General features: G+C 42.5%; 1 protein-coding gene across 4 annotated transcripts in view; it reads right to left on the reverse strand.

Moving 5' to 3' along the window:
- WIPF1 (WAS/WASL interacting protein family member 1) overlaps window positions 1–15,824 on the reverse strand; it is a 60,383-nt gene that overhangs the window by 24,375 nt on the left and 20,184 nt on the right. For 2 of the 4 annotated variants that reach the window (XM_075093492.1, XM_075093493.1), the window contains exon 2: window positions 11,910–12,018. The gene's annotated coding sequence lies outside the window, so the exon portion shown is untranslated. Of the gene's footprint in view, window positions 1–9,986; window positions 10,006–11,909; window positions 12,019–15,348; window positions 15,682–15,824 lie in introns of those variants that run through there. The other 2 variants (XM_075093491.1, XM_075093494.1) reach the window with 2 other exon arrangements.

The raw sequence follows: 15,824 nt of genomic DNA on the forward strand, positions 1-15,824 counted from the left end.
CACTGAGCACCCAGCCAAGCACAGTGACCCTGCAGGCAGCACTGGCTGAAGCTCACACTGGGCAATTCCCAGGAGCCTTAAAACCACCTAAACACTTTCAACCTGCTTCTTACCCTCACAGGAAAACAGTAACAAAGCAGGTTACTGGGGGGTGTCAGCGACAGGTGAACTATCAGACCACTGAGCCAGCAAATGAGTGCGGGGTGCCAAAAGCAGTAACAGCCAGATACACTCATGGTCCATGTCAAATTGCATCCAGCAAACCTCATCTGTCAAAGGCAACCGGGAGTTATATGGCAAAAATCCATCAGTGCTGCATCCATGGAAAATTACAGCTAAGAAATAGGCCGCTATGGTGTCAGAATGTTGTTTTAATCCAAGTATTTTAAGAAGTTTCTTCTCGGTGACATATTTTTCGAGATATGTAGAAGATCATAGGCAATGGCTAGCTTTGGAGAACTGCCCCCAGTCACCAATGGAGTCACTATTTGGAAGCAGCAGCAAAGCTTTTGGTCAGTTTAAGTGTTTGGATGTTGACTTAAAAAAAGCTGATAATGTAAGAGCAAATATGCCATAGCAGAAAGTATCTTTCTGACTCACTGAAAACAGAAATTGCTTCCATCCAATCCCTGCTCCTATAATTTCTTTCAGTCAGTGCCTTTAGGGGAGATGTACAGAAACATTTCTGTTTGCTCAGACTCTGAGAGTCGGCTCACACCCACCACCACAGTGACCCTGCCCTGGGGAGCAGGACCTCAGCCCTGCAAAGGCGCCTGGAGAAAAGCCCCTGCACTGGGCACCACAGGAGGGAGTCTCGCCAGTGTTTTAATACAAGCACGTGTGTGTCATTCCTCAGCAGGAGGTTGGGGCAAATACAGCAAAAAAATCTACAGTTACTGGGCTGTATCCCAGCCCCTGGGGCAGGAGGACACAACTTGAGACACTGCAACCTCCTACAGCTCCCTCTCCACTCCTGCCTCCCTGCCAAAAAATGAAAAGCCCAACCCCTCCACAAAGAAAAGCCCTATAGCAAACAGCTTCACTCTCTCTCCCAGGCAGAACTGATGGCTAAGGACTGAGCTGCTTGTGCCTGAGCTCGTACTTCATCTGTCCAGAGCACAGCTACCTGCAATATTCAATCACCTACCATCCAAGGCAGCCTTTAGTCAACCCGAATGTTTGAAACAACGCACAAGGCAGTGTTATCCTAGGCATGCTGCCCAACGCAGCAACGAGGGATTCACCCAGGCTGGAGGCGACCTCAGCACGCAGCCCTAAAGAAAGGGACCCTTGTTACAGTGCTCTGGAGAGGCATAGGGGCAACCTCTCCACATTGGGACCTCATACCCAGAGCAACAAGGACCTGATGCCTCTCTCCATCTTGTTGCCTCGCCTGTTCCTCCTTTTGAACATTTTATGTTCCCAAAGTACTGTTCCTAATAGATAGCCCAAGAGCTTCTCTCCGATGGGGCTGTTTTTTCCAGTGTCTCATTACTGCAGAGGTGATCACTCTGTCATGTGGCTGTTTCACCAGCATGCAGTTCGCTGCACAGCTTTCTCCCCAAAACTGGAGACGTCTTAAGCTCTAGGAGCTGTTGGTAGGGTGAACAGGCTAGTTCAGAAATTAAGGATTTCTGAGTATTGCCTCCAGCTTATCCAATTCTAAATCAGAACAAAAAGCATTGCATTAAATTGGAGGAAGTCCTGAAGAACAGGACTTTTTCCACCAGCTTATCCTCCAACACAGCACCGCTCAGCTCTCCGATGGGACAGGGTCACTCATGGCCTGTTGGTGGCAGGCAGTGTACACAGAGAAGCAGGCAGAAGGCAGGAAGGGATGTTTCCTGCACCCCACACCTGGTGACCCAGAGGCAGAAAAGCATGGGCTGGCCCTCGAAGCCCCCAGCTTGCTGCCATGGGAAAATAACTTTTCACATTAGCGTCCCTGCCTTTTGCCTTTCCACTTATTGCTCCAAATTTTTTTTCTAGGATGCTACAGGTCTGACCACTTGTTTGCTTTGTGTATCATGAGAGCAGTTCTACCACTTGAATCAAATTGACAGAAGCCTGGAGGATTTTTTTTGTTTCCCTTCTCTCCACTGTTTTAAGGCGAAACAGGCCAAAATGTATCAGAAATTAGTCTGAATGGTTTTTTTGGACACTTGAGCTGCTGCAACTTTCAGCCAGCATGGAAAGAAGTCATAGGAACCAGATTTGGTGAGTGGGGCATGGGACTTTGCAAGTAGACTTCTGCTGACCACAGTTGCCCACTGGCATGCTGTTGGTGCCCCTTCACAGCAGTGGTTACAAGGAGAGAAGTTTCTTTCTGCAAATCCTGAGGCTGGGATGAAAAGAGCCTTTTTGGAGCCACAGATTGCTTCATGGGAGCTCTGGGACACCCCACACGACATGCTCTCCATGCCCAGGCACTAAATAAACAACGTTGTGGCCTGCGTAATGCCACTGCTGAAGCTGCCTTCATTCACCTCTCTTCTGACCAAAAGGACAACATGAACCTCCAGTCATAAGCATTTACTATAATGAAGGCATACAGAAAAGGACCAGAGATCTCACATGCTGTCAGATTATTTTATTTCTCGGTAGGCATAGGTTTAGAATTCAGTTGGCTTCAGCATTCAAATAGGCTTTTTTAACATGAAGTGTTTTCTTTGTCACAATCAACTAAATCTTACTAAACCCACAGTGAACTGTGACTTGTCTACTAAAGCCAGCATCTATAAAATAATATTAAAATAGCGACTACCTCTAAAGGGGAAATCTGAGGCATATGAGGGCCAGACATGTGGAACAAATTTAAAACACTGTTTTCCAATCCCTCTCTTGTAAATATTGCAATATTCCTGTAAGAATGTTGAAAAACTACAGTGCACAGAGATTAGTTCAGATTTCACATCAAAAGCCCAAGCAAAAAGTTAAGTGGTGCGGGAAGTCAGTGGGGAAAGAGCAACTACACAAGCAAGAGTGCATTAGAGTTTTTACAGCCCAGGTGTCGATATGAATTAGAGAGTAACTTGAATACCTGTCATTAGAGGAGCAATCAAAGACTGATCTGCCCGGAGTGTGGGAAAAACAAAACAAAACCCAGCCCCAGATCTGCATAATGTAAGGCAGCCTGCTTCACCAAAGACAGTTCAGAAAAACGAATACCACCTCAGAGCCAGGTTACTGTCAATAAAAGCCTCAGTTCAGCGTGGAAAGCCCCATAAATCAGTTTTGTGAGAAACAGGCAACCAGGTCTGGTAGAGATTTTAATTATAAAAGAAAAAAATATCTTATTTTCCATTCCAAAAGTTAATTTTGGATTATTTGAGGCCGCAAAGTGCTGAGACACTAAACCTCCACTAAAATGGGTGGAGATGGAGAGTCTGATTTTACTCTCATTAGAGCTCATGGAAAGCCTCAGGCCAGTTTTCAGACGGGGCTGGATGAGTCCCATTGTACCTTATGGCTTTACGGAAAGTGTTTGAATTATTTGGGATGTTCAGACTTAAAGATTAAGAGGGATGCATCCCACGAAGTCCCTTGATGTTCTCTGCTGTGCAGGGATTTGCACTGTAGCTCAGGGTTAGTCATTAAACTAGATCATTTGGGAGGCACTGAATCATATTTGCACATAAGTAATGAATTTGAGGAGTGTCACAGTTAGCAGTCAAGGTTGGTGTTGGCTCCTACAACACCATCTTTTGGATGCAGAAGGCTGGTGGAGCAAGGACCACAGCCAGAGTCTGCACAGAGATGCCATCACTTGTGTTCAGCTCTGATGGCATCTTGCTTCATAAACCTGGGGAGAGCAACCAGCAAGATATACTGTCTTCCGTCTCGAAGGACCACGACCTATTGAAAAACTCCCTGTAACTTTCCCTCTGTGCCCCACTGAGACACCACAAACTGAACAGAAACTCATGTCAGACCTTACAAACTGACTAGATACTAAAATGAGGACTCATTCTGCATATGACTTGTATCCCCTGTGTTCGCAAACCTTCTCTGACCTCTGATGCAAAAAGCTATAAAATAGCATTTGATCTGCCATTTAAATGCTAATTTCAGTAACATGGCCAGGGAAAGTTCTTTGCAGACTCTGCTGGGCTGTTACAAAACAATTACTTTTTTATAATTCACATTCTCAAAGAAATTACTGCAAGTTTGCAAATAAAGCAGTGGAAAATTTTCAGCTTACTGAGGTATAAATGAATATACACAAAATATACCATCACTTTGCATATTTGAGAGGTTTTAGTATTTACTATGATTGGTATTTTATCATAGACCCTCCTCTGAGAATAGCGACAAAATTAAACTCTCGTACATAATTTATATAATAACTAGCTTACAGTAATTAAAAATGAGTATTGCTTTCAAAGTCCCAAAATCCTGATGTATGTGAAGCTGGGCAACGTATGCTGGGTATCTGCACATGCAGGGAGTTGGATGACAAAGTGTCCATTTGCACAAGCAATCAAAGCAACTTGCAGCATCCGTTCTTTCTTGCTTGGAAGAGGGCCTCTGCCCTCTGAGGTTTGGCCTGCTGTGGAGTTCATACTGTGTCTCAGAAAGCTTTCAGATGGGCTGCTATGGTTTCAGTAATTATTTTTTAAGGTTCTCAGCAATATAAAAAACAAAACTGTGGAAGAGATTTTAAGATCAGGATGGAAATAATAAAGGGGAGGGAAGAGAGGAGGCAAAAAGTAACCTGAAACAGAGGGTCTGCTTCAACAGACAACCCCTCCCTCACCAAACTCCAGGATGTCCATCGCCCCTTCTTCATGTTGGAGCCAGCCTTACCAAGTCCCAAGCTACTCAGATACTGTGGCCAAAAGGTGATCATCTTTTCAAAAGGGTCTACAAAACTTTAGAAACTGGGTCCAAAGCAACAAAAAAACCCCAACCCCAAAACCCAAGGTGAACTGAGGATAAGAGATTCATTTTAATCTTGAATATCCTAGCATACATATTTTGGTTTGAAATGGATTCATTTTAAAACAACAAAGAAGAGCAACAGTGTTACTGAAAACACATTATTTCACAAGCAAATTTACACAATCACCTAATATCCTGGCAGCACTGGCAAATGATGTCTTATTCTAATCCATATTAAAAACAAGTCCAAAATGTTATGTTCCTGCACCACCAGATTATTTGCCTGGTTGGAATCTAGCAAGAAACTTCTCCTGCAACTTACTTCAGAGATCTACATAGAGAAAGAAATACATTATTGCTATTAAAAATTGCCCAATAAGACAACACAAAAACTATCTTTAGATGGCTTGTACAAAACTAACAGACCAGATAACTGTTAAGTAGATTAAAGGTTGCCGTTATCTCTACATTGTTTGGTTCTTTGCATCATATATAAAAATCTACTAAGTCTGACCATTTTTTTTCTCTATTTTAAAATACAAAGATTTTTGTAACTGTGTTGATCCACCAGCTTTATCACTACATCAAGAAAAGCTTATTTTTGAAAGTCTAATTTTTTAATAAAAGTAAAAAAATGTATCAGTTGTCCTTAGCTGATAGGAAGTGCTCTGGTTTCACTGCAGACCTAGAAGTCTTCTACCAGAGGAAGATACGGTCCAAAAGCAATAATGCGAATCTATATAATAAATGATGAGGGCTGCCAGTTGAAGCTCTAGGTCTAAAGCAGACTACCAGCAGGAGAGATGAGGAATTGTCTTCTCCTCTTGTGATACTGAACTATTGAATCCATCACATGCCTTATTCTGAGCTTCCCCACCTCCAAGACCAGACGAAACAAACTGCTACCTAATAGAAATACATATAGAAACCCTGCAGAGGATCTCCTTCTCTAGGCTGGCTTCTTGGGAAGAGCAGCCCCAGAACAAATCAGTGACTGCCCTGCAGAAGGTCACCTCCAAGCCAGGGACCAACTGGAGGGATGGATGAAGGGGCAAAGGCAGGAGGGAGCTTGGCAACAACCTCACTCTTTGTCCAGCCTAGAGATGAGCTCTAGACCAGCCCTGTGAATTGAAACCACATGAGGGAGGTGGAACTGGTGGACTGGTGTTTAGAGAGATACCCAGGCAAGGAGCCTGATGTCCTAGGGGCTGCTGTCTCAGGGCAGTGGAAGGACAGACCTGAAATTCTGCTTCCTCTGGCTTTAGTTTGGCTCTTTGTGAAGCAGTAAAAGTCTAATCCACAGTGAATCCATGCGTATTAGGAGAGACCTTAGCCTTCAGCGTCTGAGTTTGCATGTATGCAGGTCACCCGCAGTGCTCATGCACTGTTCCCTATCACCAACAATTTCCATTTGGTCCAATCTGGAAAACATCCTGAGTAATACAAGGATGAATTTTTCTGTTAAGTATTTCCAACGCTGCCTTTTGGCAAGAAAAAATGTCAAAAGCCACTTGGAATAGTGAAGAGTTTTTTCAATTATTTCATTAAAAAGCTGCCAAGATGCAAAGAGTAAAATCCAGGCAATGATAATATTCTTCATATTTATACCATTATAAGCTAAGCAGAGATCAGAGTATTGACCAACCACAATTACATTTTGTTTCATTTACTAGAGTAAAGCTACAAGAAAAACTTAGCTCAAAATATCTTTATAAAGCCATTTTTACATACATCTTGGAATTTTGCCTACTTTTGCAGCAGGACTTGATATTTATGAAACATAAATATTTATGAAATATAGGTGAGATAACATTGAAACAGAGGGTTCAGATTTTACATCTGGCACTTTAACTGAAGACTCAGTCTTGATATTGGGATCATGAAATTTGCACATATGCATCTAAGTACACAGTATACATCTGCAGTGGAGGATGCCAATTGAAACACAGCTATAAGGGCACACAGTTAAGCTGTCCGTACTTGATCTAATGTTTCCATTGTCCATTTGAAAGCCCTGTAATTAAAGATATTTTCTAAATATTTCATTTATGAAATATCTTTCTCAGCTTAGCTCAGCAATTATCTAATATATGGTAAGGTACAAGTTCTGTTTTGCATCAGTCTATGGTTCTTTCAGACTCAAAGGAATTCTAATGTTATATTAAAGACTAACTCAGTTCTGGGAATTAGATTCCCTGTTCTACTTGGAGAGGCACTAAAGTCTGCATATGTTGGTATACTACAGGATTTAATAATGTGGGTTTGGGATTAAAAAAAAATAGAGAGAAGCGGGAAACTAATTTTATGACCTGTCAAAGTTTGAGACATGAAGAGATTTCTATTTCAATCAATATTTTAAAAAAAAATCTGATTTAACAAATTTGAAATTTTACTTTTTTTGATCTTAGGAGTGCAAATTTCAGCAGAGCCTACATTTGCTTTAGGTATTTTACATTTCTTTTAAAAGACAATTTTAGAACTTTCTAATTCCTGAAATTTAAATTTGGTACTGAATTCACTTTCAATCTCAGGGGGAAAAAAAGGCTTTGATAAACTGCTGGTTTTAATTAGAAAAGCTTTTCAATGAAAACATCCTGAAGAACTATAACTGTGATCATTAACTTTGATATCCAAACAGAAATTTTCCAATGTACGCATTGAAATCCTATTGACAGAGGCTTATGTCTTCCTAGCTTTGCTACTGAATTGACATAGTGCTGCTGACCCAGCACAGCTATCTTACTGACTCCTGACTGCCTTGATCATCACCGGTACCAGGATGGACATGGGGCGAGTCGGTGCCATTAGAGCTAACACTGGGAGGACACTGATGTGGACAAGCAAGGAGGTCCAAAGTCCTCTATGGGGGATAGTTTAAAGCATGCCACAAATCGAACCAAAAGCAACCAAGGACAACAAAGTGAAAACGCCCTTCTGCTTTCCTCCACGTCTCCGATTACAGAAGTCTTTGCTCCAATTTATTTCTCTTTGGAAACAACTTTTTACAGCTGCACATGGCAAGTACTTAGCTAGCGAATGAAGAAGAGAAGCTGGAAAGAATGATTGTCAATGGGCTCTGCCAAAAAAATAGGCAGGGCAAAGTCTTTCATGGCTTAGCACAAGAACGAGTCAATCTTCCCCTGTGCAAAGAGGAGGCATGTCCTGTGTTGCCTTCCTGAGAACAAATAAAGTGCAACTGCGTTGCCTTCTGCAGCAACCCAGGCTGGACCCCATGGAAACTTGCAGCACCCCCTACTTCCTACTTGTGAAGGTGGTTGAGTCCACACATGTTAAAAGAGAGCATTTGCCCAAGTCATTTTTAATTAAAAGAAAGATATTCCATTCAGCTATCTGCATTTTATTTTAAATATCTCCAACCATTTTCCATGACCTTCAACAGCCAAGTGTTTCCATGCAGCAAGTGTAGTCAAAGGCAATGTGCCATGTTGGTGTCTGCCCTGGTTTACCAGGGGGCTCAGGGGACTGTAGTGACATCACACGAGGTCATATCTAGCTGACTGCACAGGTCAGTCACACCCAGGTTGACATGCTAGGCAGGTGAATGCACTAGACGGACAGATCCACATCTTGCCGGAACTTGGTGGAAGCTGCAGGCCATTGCTCAAGGAGAGACAAGGTACCCCAGCCAGCTGCTCTGTGGCTGGCAGCAGCTCCTGGTTCCTGCCAGGTTTTTGGAAGCGGTGCCCAGCCAGCATCACACTTCTGTTTTAGCTGGCAGGTCTGAGACAGCAGGCTGCACAGGCCGTGCAGGAGCTCATTGGGAGCCCAGGGAGCAGCTGGTTTTGGAGGTTATTTGCCTCCATGCAAGACAGCAGGCCTAGCTGAGCTCCTGCTGTTATTCTGAATGCAGCTTTTTGCATAAAAAGTATGTATGGCATACCACTGCCATGAAAAAACATACCCACAAAACCAAAAGTAGCCACATGCCATCATTCAACACTTGCATTTCCTCTTTAGAACATTCATCAGTAAGTCCTCTTACTCCACAGGACTGCTCAAATTTGTCCTTGCTCATGCCAATCTACCAAAAACTCAGAGGAGAAAAGAAATCAGTCACTGCAGGCTGGAGTGCTCAGTGCAGGTGCCCTGAAACAGCAGGTATTGGAGGGTGGCAGCCGATTTCCCCTTTAATTTCTTTGTAATGAGTGGTTGTCACAGTTGTTAAACCCTAGCTAAAGTTAGCATCGCATCTGCTGAATCCTGTAAATACGGCTGAAACCTTGATCAAATTGGCTGAACGGTTTGGCTAGCTTGCATGGGTTTATTTTAAGTAAGTTTGAAGACTAAGTTTAGCATATGGCAGACTGAAATATGACTCCTAACATCTCTGCTTTCAAAACCAGAATTGGTAATTAAATGGAGGGTTAAGAACCACTTCCAATCGGAGGCCACAAGCTTCCAGATAAAAAGAAAACTCCTTCCAAACTCAGAAAGCCGTTGTACCTGGATCAAATGCACAGCTGAAAGGCCACTTTGCATTGGTTTTATCGGGTCATAAGACATTATTACTTTCATGAAGTCTGCTTTCTCCCTCTGGCAGTCCTCAAACAGATGATCGCGCAGGATCTCTGTTTTCTTCTGTATCTGCCAAGGCCCTTCTAAGCAGGATGGCTCCCAAAGGGCTGGGTTACAGGTGGTGCTGGTCCAGACACCACCACACAGCAAAAAAGCCCTACTTCTGTGCAAAAGGGGTATGGCAGTACCAGGGCTGCTGTGTGAACAAAGCCTGAACCCTGCAGCCAAACGCTGCTTCAGGCAATCCCTGATCCATCAAAACTTGCTATTAGGAAATGCTGTTCAGTGCAGACCAAACTGGTTTTGCATGGCCATTGTGAATATGAAGTTTGCCATTAGCACCAGAGTTTTGAGATCCATTACAAAAATGAGCAGTTTTCTGTCTTCCCACAACTGTTCACCAGAGAAAGCAGCACAGCCTGCCTTTTCAGGACTCCCTCTTACACTGGGAACTGATCTGGTAGTTACCTTGTCAGCTGTTAATGATAACAACTCAATACTTTCCCACAGTGCACAGTATAATGGACTCATTTTATCTGTTAAGTCCCAGATTAGAAGAGCAAAATCACCTCAAGAAACTCAGGAACAGCATGTCACCTTCAATCCCTGCAAAGTGGAGTACAGGATATACTGTACCATACATATGGAAGTATTTATTGCCTTTAAAATAATTATTCAGCCTTCATCAATAACCAGAAAAAATTAAACTCACTGTCAACAAGGAGACTGAAATACAGAATGATGGGCAACTACCCTTCCCCTTTCCCTGAGTCACTATCAATTATATCATTCCTGGCAGGTATTTATCTCTTCTGTCTGTAAAAATCTCCAGTGATGGAAATTCTGCAATATGCCTCAGTCATCTACTTTGTTAGCCTTACAACTAATTAAGCTTTTCCAAGTACCTAATCTAAATCTCCTCTGGTATTTCTCATCCTATTTACAACTGATGTGCAGAATAATTTATTCCTTTCCTCTTCGTGGCTATTTGAAAACACTTTACATGTCTCATTGATCTTCTCTTCTTTAGGCTAAGCAATCATATTTCCTCCAGTCTTTCCTGAGAGCTGTATTTGCTCTGTCTCTCATCATTACTGCTGTTCCTAGGAGGTTCCATAATCCCACATCATATTTGAAATGGGTGAGAGTGACACAATTCACCATCTTTATCTCAGTATTGCATTGAATGTTCTTGTGCAGCATCCAATTTACTAATCTGAAATAAAATATAATTGTCAATTTAAAAATACTCACATCTTCCCTATAAGCACGTCTCCCTCCTGCAAACAGGCCATCCTTTCTAACCTGCAGTGTCCAAACAGGTGTGTTTGGCTACTGATCACACAGTAGTACCATCTTTTTTGGTCCTCTAATGTGAACTACCTCTCCAAATATTAGGCTTTGCACCAGTCTTCATCCTGGCAGCAGGTCATCATGCTTTGTATGAGTTGTGGAGCCACAAATGAAGAAAGTCATTTGTCTGCTCCTAGGGCTAATTCTTCCCTCCCACATTTCCCAAGCCCGGCACCCAGATTTCTCCAGACTATGGCTTCCAAAGCAAGCACACTGCTGAAACCATGCCAAAGCATCAACCCACATGGACCAGCAATAGACCTTATCAAGAAGAAGCCCAGAATGGTTTTGTGCTCACATCTACAGAGAACCAAAACCCCAAGCGCCTCTGGGACCCTCCTAGCATCAGTTTCTACCTAGCCCACTAATCACAAAGAAGCCACAGTCAGGGCTTACAACACAGTGCATTTGGGTAGGAAGTAATATTTGATCTGCGGGATTGCACCAGCTCTAGGTCAGCATGTTGCAGCCTATCTACAGCACATGCTTTCTGCTTGAGCCTCTGCTGCAATGAAAAAAAATATTAAAAGTAAACTCACTGTTATTTCTTTCTTTCTGATTCATTATGTGTCTCGGTGGACCTTTTCATACTATTTCTGTTCATTAGCACCAAACTGAACATTGTAGCCTGCACTGTGCAGTTTTCAAGTGTAACATCATTTGCTCTAAGTCAGGACAACTACAGATTCACAGTGCTTGGTCAAATCATATCTTGGATCTCCTGACATACTTGTGAAGTCTTAAATCTGTCTGCTGTTAGCCCTGTGCTACTGAAATGAAAAAAACAACAAAACAGACAAACAAACCAACCACCAAACCAAAACCCGTTGCACATGTTAAAAGCTTGTGGATTTGGCAGAAAATTTCACATAACCTAAGGCACCTAAATCTGACATTAAGAAAGGCATGCCACATCAGAGCATATCAGTAAACTGGCATTGCCATTAACCCTGCCGTGGAGAAGAATGACTCCTTTATTGTCACACTGCAAATCAAGACAGGAGATGGCTCTATGCCTTCTGACTGATACAAGCCAGGGATGACACACGCTGGAGATGTGTTTCCCATGCCATGGCTCACACAAGTGACTCCTCCCCACTCCCATCCCTCTCCCACTGCAAACCCCACAGGCTCTGTACCTCGTCACCAGCAGGAGAGATGCTTGCACAGGAGGCCTGGCAAATTCAGTCCAGAATATGCTTGCTGAAGTTAATTAGACCACAGTAACATCTCCCAGGTTGCACATTCCTGGAAAGGAAAAAAAAAAAAACCAACTGTTAATTGTGAAACTGAAATGTTGGGGACCACAGAGCCTGCGCACATATCTATTATGCATCTCCCTGAGTAAGCAGAAATTCTGCATGAGAAACTGGCAGCATGTAAAGGGGAGCCCACCTCCAACTAAAGAGGAATCAGAACAGGAAAATACAGTGACTGTGCTCTCCATATCAGTCCCTGAGGCCAAAGGGCCAATTTGTTCTCAAACAAATTTAAGATAATTCCCCCAAGTTCAGCATAGCATAGCAAAAACCAATACAAATGGTAGAATAAAGCAGAAAAGTCTAAAAACGTGTGGATGGATGTGGTGGTAAGACTGAGTGGAGTTACCCTCTGCTACAGTTGCTCCTCTTGAGAGAGCCATGGTTCACCAACCAGCTTTGTAATAACGAGATTTCTATAGTTTAGGCTAGAGAAAAATGCACACACAAGCTGAAACAAAACAACTAAACCAAAGTAAAACCGACCTCCTTCAACCTCTAGATGCTTTTTAACAGCTAATTACAGAAATGATTTGCAGAACTTGCATTCAAGTGGGGGGGGAGGGGAAGGGGGAGGGAGAGGCCAGCAAGAAGTGACAAGAGACATGCAGCAAATAACGTCCCAGCAAAAGATACACATGTCCATTTGATGTATTTAATACTAAAAGAACAAAATGTTTTTAACAATCAAGTCAATTTAAAATAAAATATAAGAACAGTAACCATTCAGCATTTTATGGATTTACTTGTATTTAGAGATCAAAGTCTCAGGACTCCAATCCCACCCTCGTATGAAACCTTTGCATACACTATGTGCTGAAATGAAACCTGCAAGGGGATCCTGCTCTAAACTTTGAAGCTGGCCTATGCAGTTCCGGTTTGCGTTAGTTGGTGTCGCACATCTTAACTTCTATTTTTTCCCTTGCAGGGAGTAGGACAACCCTGTGCTGTGGATCCAAGTGCACAGCAGACACAAAGTCAACAGAGCAGTGCAGCTGAGTAGCTTTTGGGGAGCAAAACTGGCTAGTGACTGAAGTGGCATTCTGAGTGGTTTATTCTGTTTATTTGTAGAATTAAGGATACTTTAGGGCTGCTTTCATCTAACTTTGAAGCTCTCTCAAACTTACAAGCTTTTAGACTAATACTGCCCAAGGGAAAGAAACCAAAATAAAGGTTTTTCTAAAAATCCTAGAGAAAAATGGATTTTTCTTCCATAGATGCTATGAATATGTGCAAACACTTAACACATTCTCCCTCCTTTCTGAAGTTCAGTAAAAGAGGAGGGTTTTTTCCTGAGCACAGAATTTGTCCACATCTGGTTCCATTTTTTACTCGTTTCTTTTTTTGGTTTCCTTCTCTCTCATTCCAATCCATATTTATTTCCTTTTGTTTAGTCTGTACTCTCTATTCCCTTTCCTCTTTTTGCAGATTTCCTTTTCAAATTGTTAGGGAAAGAAATATTCTTTCCCTGGTTTTCATAATGCAAGCTGGTGGAATGGGCCCATTCAGAAATTTCCCCTCTCCCTCCTCTTACAGTCCTGGTTTTGCTCACTCCTGGTAGCAAAGTGTTAGGCTTTCTTAGGAAAGTGTATCAGTTTATTTTTTAATCCAGCTTCAAATACCTGGTGCGAATCACTGCATGGAGGCTCAAATATATTATTTATGAGCCATTATATTTATCTTCAAACAACTCCTAATCTATTTGAGATGAACCTCTGTAAGGCAGGATTAGGCTGAAATGAAAACGTCTGCAGTGGGATTTTACTAAATTGCTTTTAAATCACATTCTTAGTTAAACAGAATTGAGTTTCACAGTGTTCTGGTAAAGGCTATAAACCCTAATAAAGCAGAAAGGCTGATTTTGGGCAGAACTCTGGCTCTCTTTGCAAAACTTGCTAGTTTTACAGAAGCAGAGAAGCCCAGCTAAGGCCAGAGCCTTCTGCATGTGAAACTCCAAAGCTCAAAACCCGAGAGCAAGCTTTACAAGGCTGCAGATAATGAGAGCTGCAGAGCTGTAAACTGCCAAAACGAAGGCCTTGGTATTTCCAAATTGCTGAGACCCTCAGCGCCCCATGGCGGAGGCAGACCTAGCATCCACCTCCCCAGGCAGGAGGAGGTAAGGACTTCCCTGCTCACGCAGCCTAGTCCTTCCTGAGCCGCCGCATTCATTTTACGTAGATGTTTTTATACCGAGATCAGGATGAATGCACTAGGTGATGTGAGGAGGCTAAACCAGCAGTGCAACTCAGTCTGTTTTCTACAGATGCAGGAAAGTATTTTTCTAAAGATTTGAGAAGTACAGACAGTCTTAGGAATACTTGCCTGGCACACAAATCTCTGGTATGCCCTTAGTATCCCCAACAGCTGCATTTCGCGATAGATCACGACCACTTCCACTGCCCAAGCCGTGACCTTGCCTAGTGAGCCAAGGAGTCGCTGCATGGAGCAACCACCTTTGCCTTTGACTGCCACTGCCAGCACAGGCTGTGCGACCATCACCTCCTCTTCCCTCCATGCTCTCCCAGCACCACGTGTGCCCCATGCTGGGATTCAGTTTTAGTTCAGATTCTGTGAAGCACTACTACTATATTCTACATTTTATCATCCTGAAGTTTATATTCTTTTTAACTTTCACTCTGACTTTACATTCAAAATTCTTAGTTAATCGCAATTGTCTGGTAATATTTAAAAATAATGAATTTTTTTTTGTGTAGGACTACAAAAGGTATATCCCATTAAACAGCCTCTCTCTGAGAACACCAAACTGGTGCCGTTTCATTCCTGATATGGCGCATTCCCAAGCCAAAACCCTCCAGCACAGAAAAGCTGGGATGGAATTCCTCAACAGAAATCTCCAGGAATGAGAGAGAACCTTAACAAGAGACTATACCAATAAAATCAAACAGAGCAGCTATATACCCAGTTCAGCCAAAACAAAGTGAAGCTCTCACTATGGTCAACAGCTTTAACCTGTGCTTGGAAAAGCACTTTCTGGTATTTATTAACACTATTAAAAATCCAGACTTTTTGCTCATTATAAGAAAGTCATAACAAGATGGAGATTTCATTCACACTGCTAACGTGATTCAGGTCCACACTGCTGTTGTACAGCAAGGCTGGCTCCAAGCTTCTCACGAACAGGGCTAACTCAGAGAAGAGCTTCCTATTTTTGCCCCAAAGCTCCTGTTCTGAAAACCCACGTCACTCGCTACCTGCTAACATACGGACCACTTCTTATCCACCTCCATCAAAAATATGTAAAAATACACATGGAGAAGCGCTGTAGGATGGTTAAAGAGACATTTATAAGAGGACTAACCTGTGCTATTTGAATCCGTTGGAGGTCACCCAGTTCTGAACTTCCCCAACAGCTTCAATCTTGTTTCCTGTAGAGCAGCATGTGACACCACGCTTCCTCACCGCACCTTGCTAGGCACGCTTTGCTTACTTTTTAAAACCAGATGAAGAAACTAACTGTCCCTTACAGCATGTTTAAGAGCTTTCTGCTTTCATGTTGAGCCACTGACATTTCTGCATAGCCAAAGAGCCCTCCTCTATTGCCTTCTGAGTCACTCCATGAGTCAATGGACCTTTTTGTACTATTTCTTTGTATTAATATCAAACGCTGAATGTGATTCTGTTACAGTATGCTCAGCACCCCCCCCTTCTTTTAAAGAGGAAACAAATACAACAGTGGAAAATGCAATTATGCTGCAGGCGTGGGAAATTTCAGTTCAAGGATATTACAAATACCAAATTTTATAGATTTTTTTAAGATTACAGATTTTTATAGAT

This window comes from Phalacrocorax aristotelis, chromosome 5, assembly GCF_949628215.1.
Source record: "Phalacrocorax aristotelis chromosome 5, bGulAri2.1, whole genome shotgun sequence".
Taxonomy (NCBI): Eukaryota; Metazoa; Chordata; class Aves; order Suliformes; family Phalacrocoracidae; genus Phalacrocorax; species Phalacrocorax aristotelis.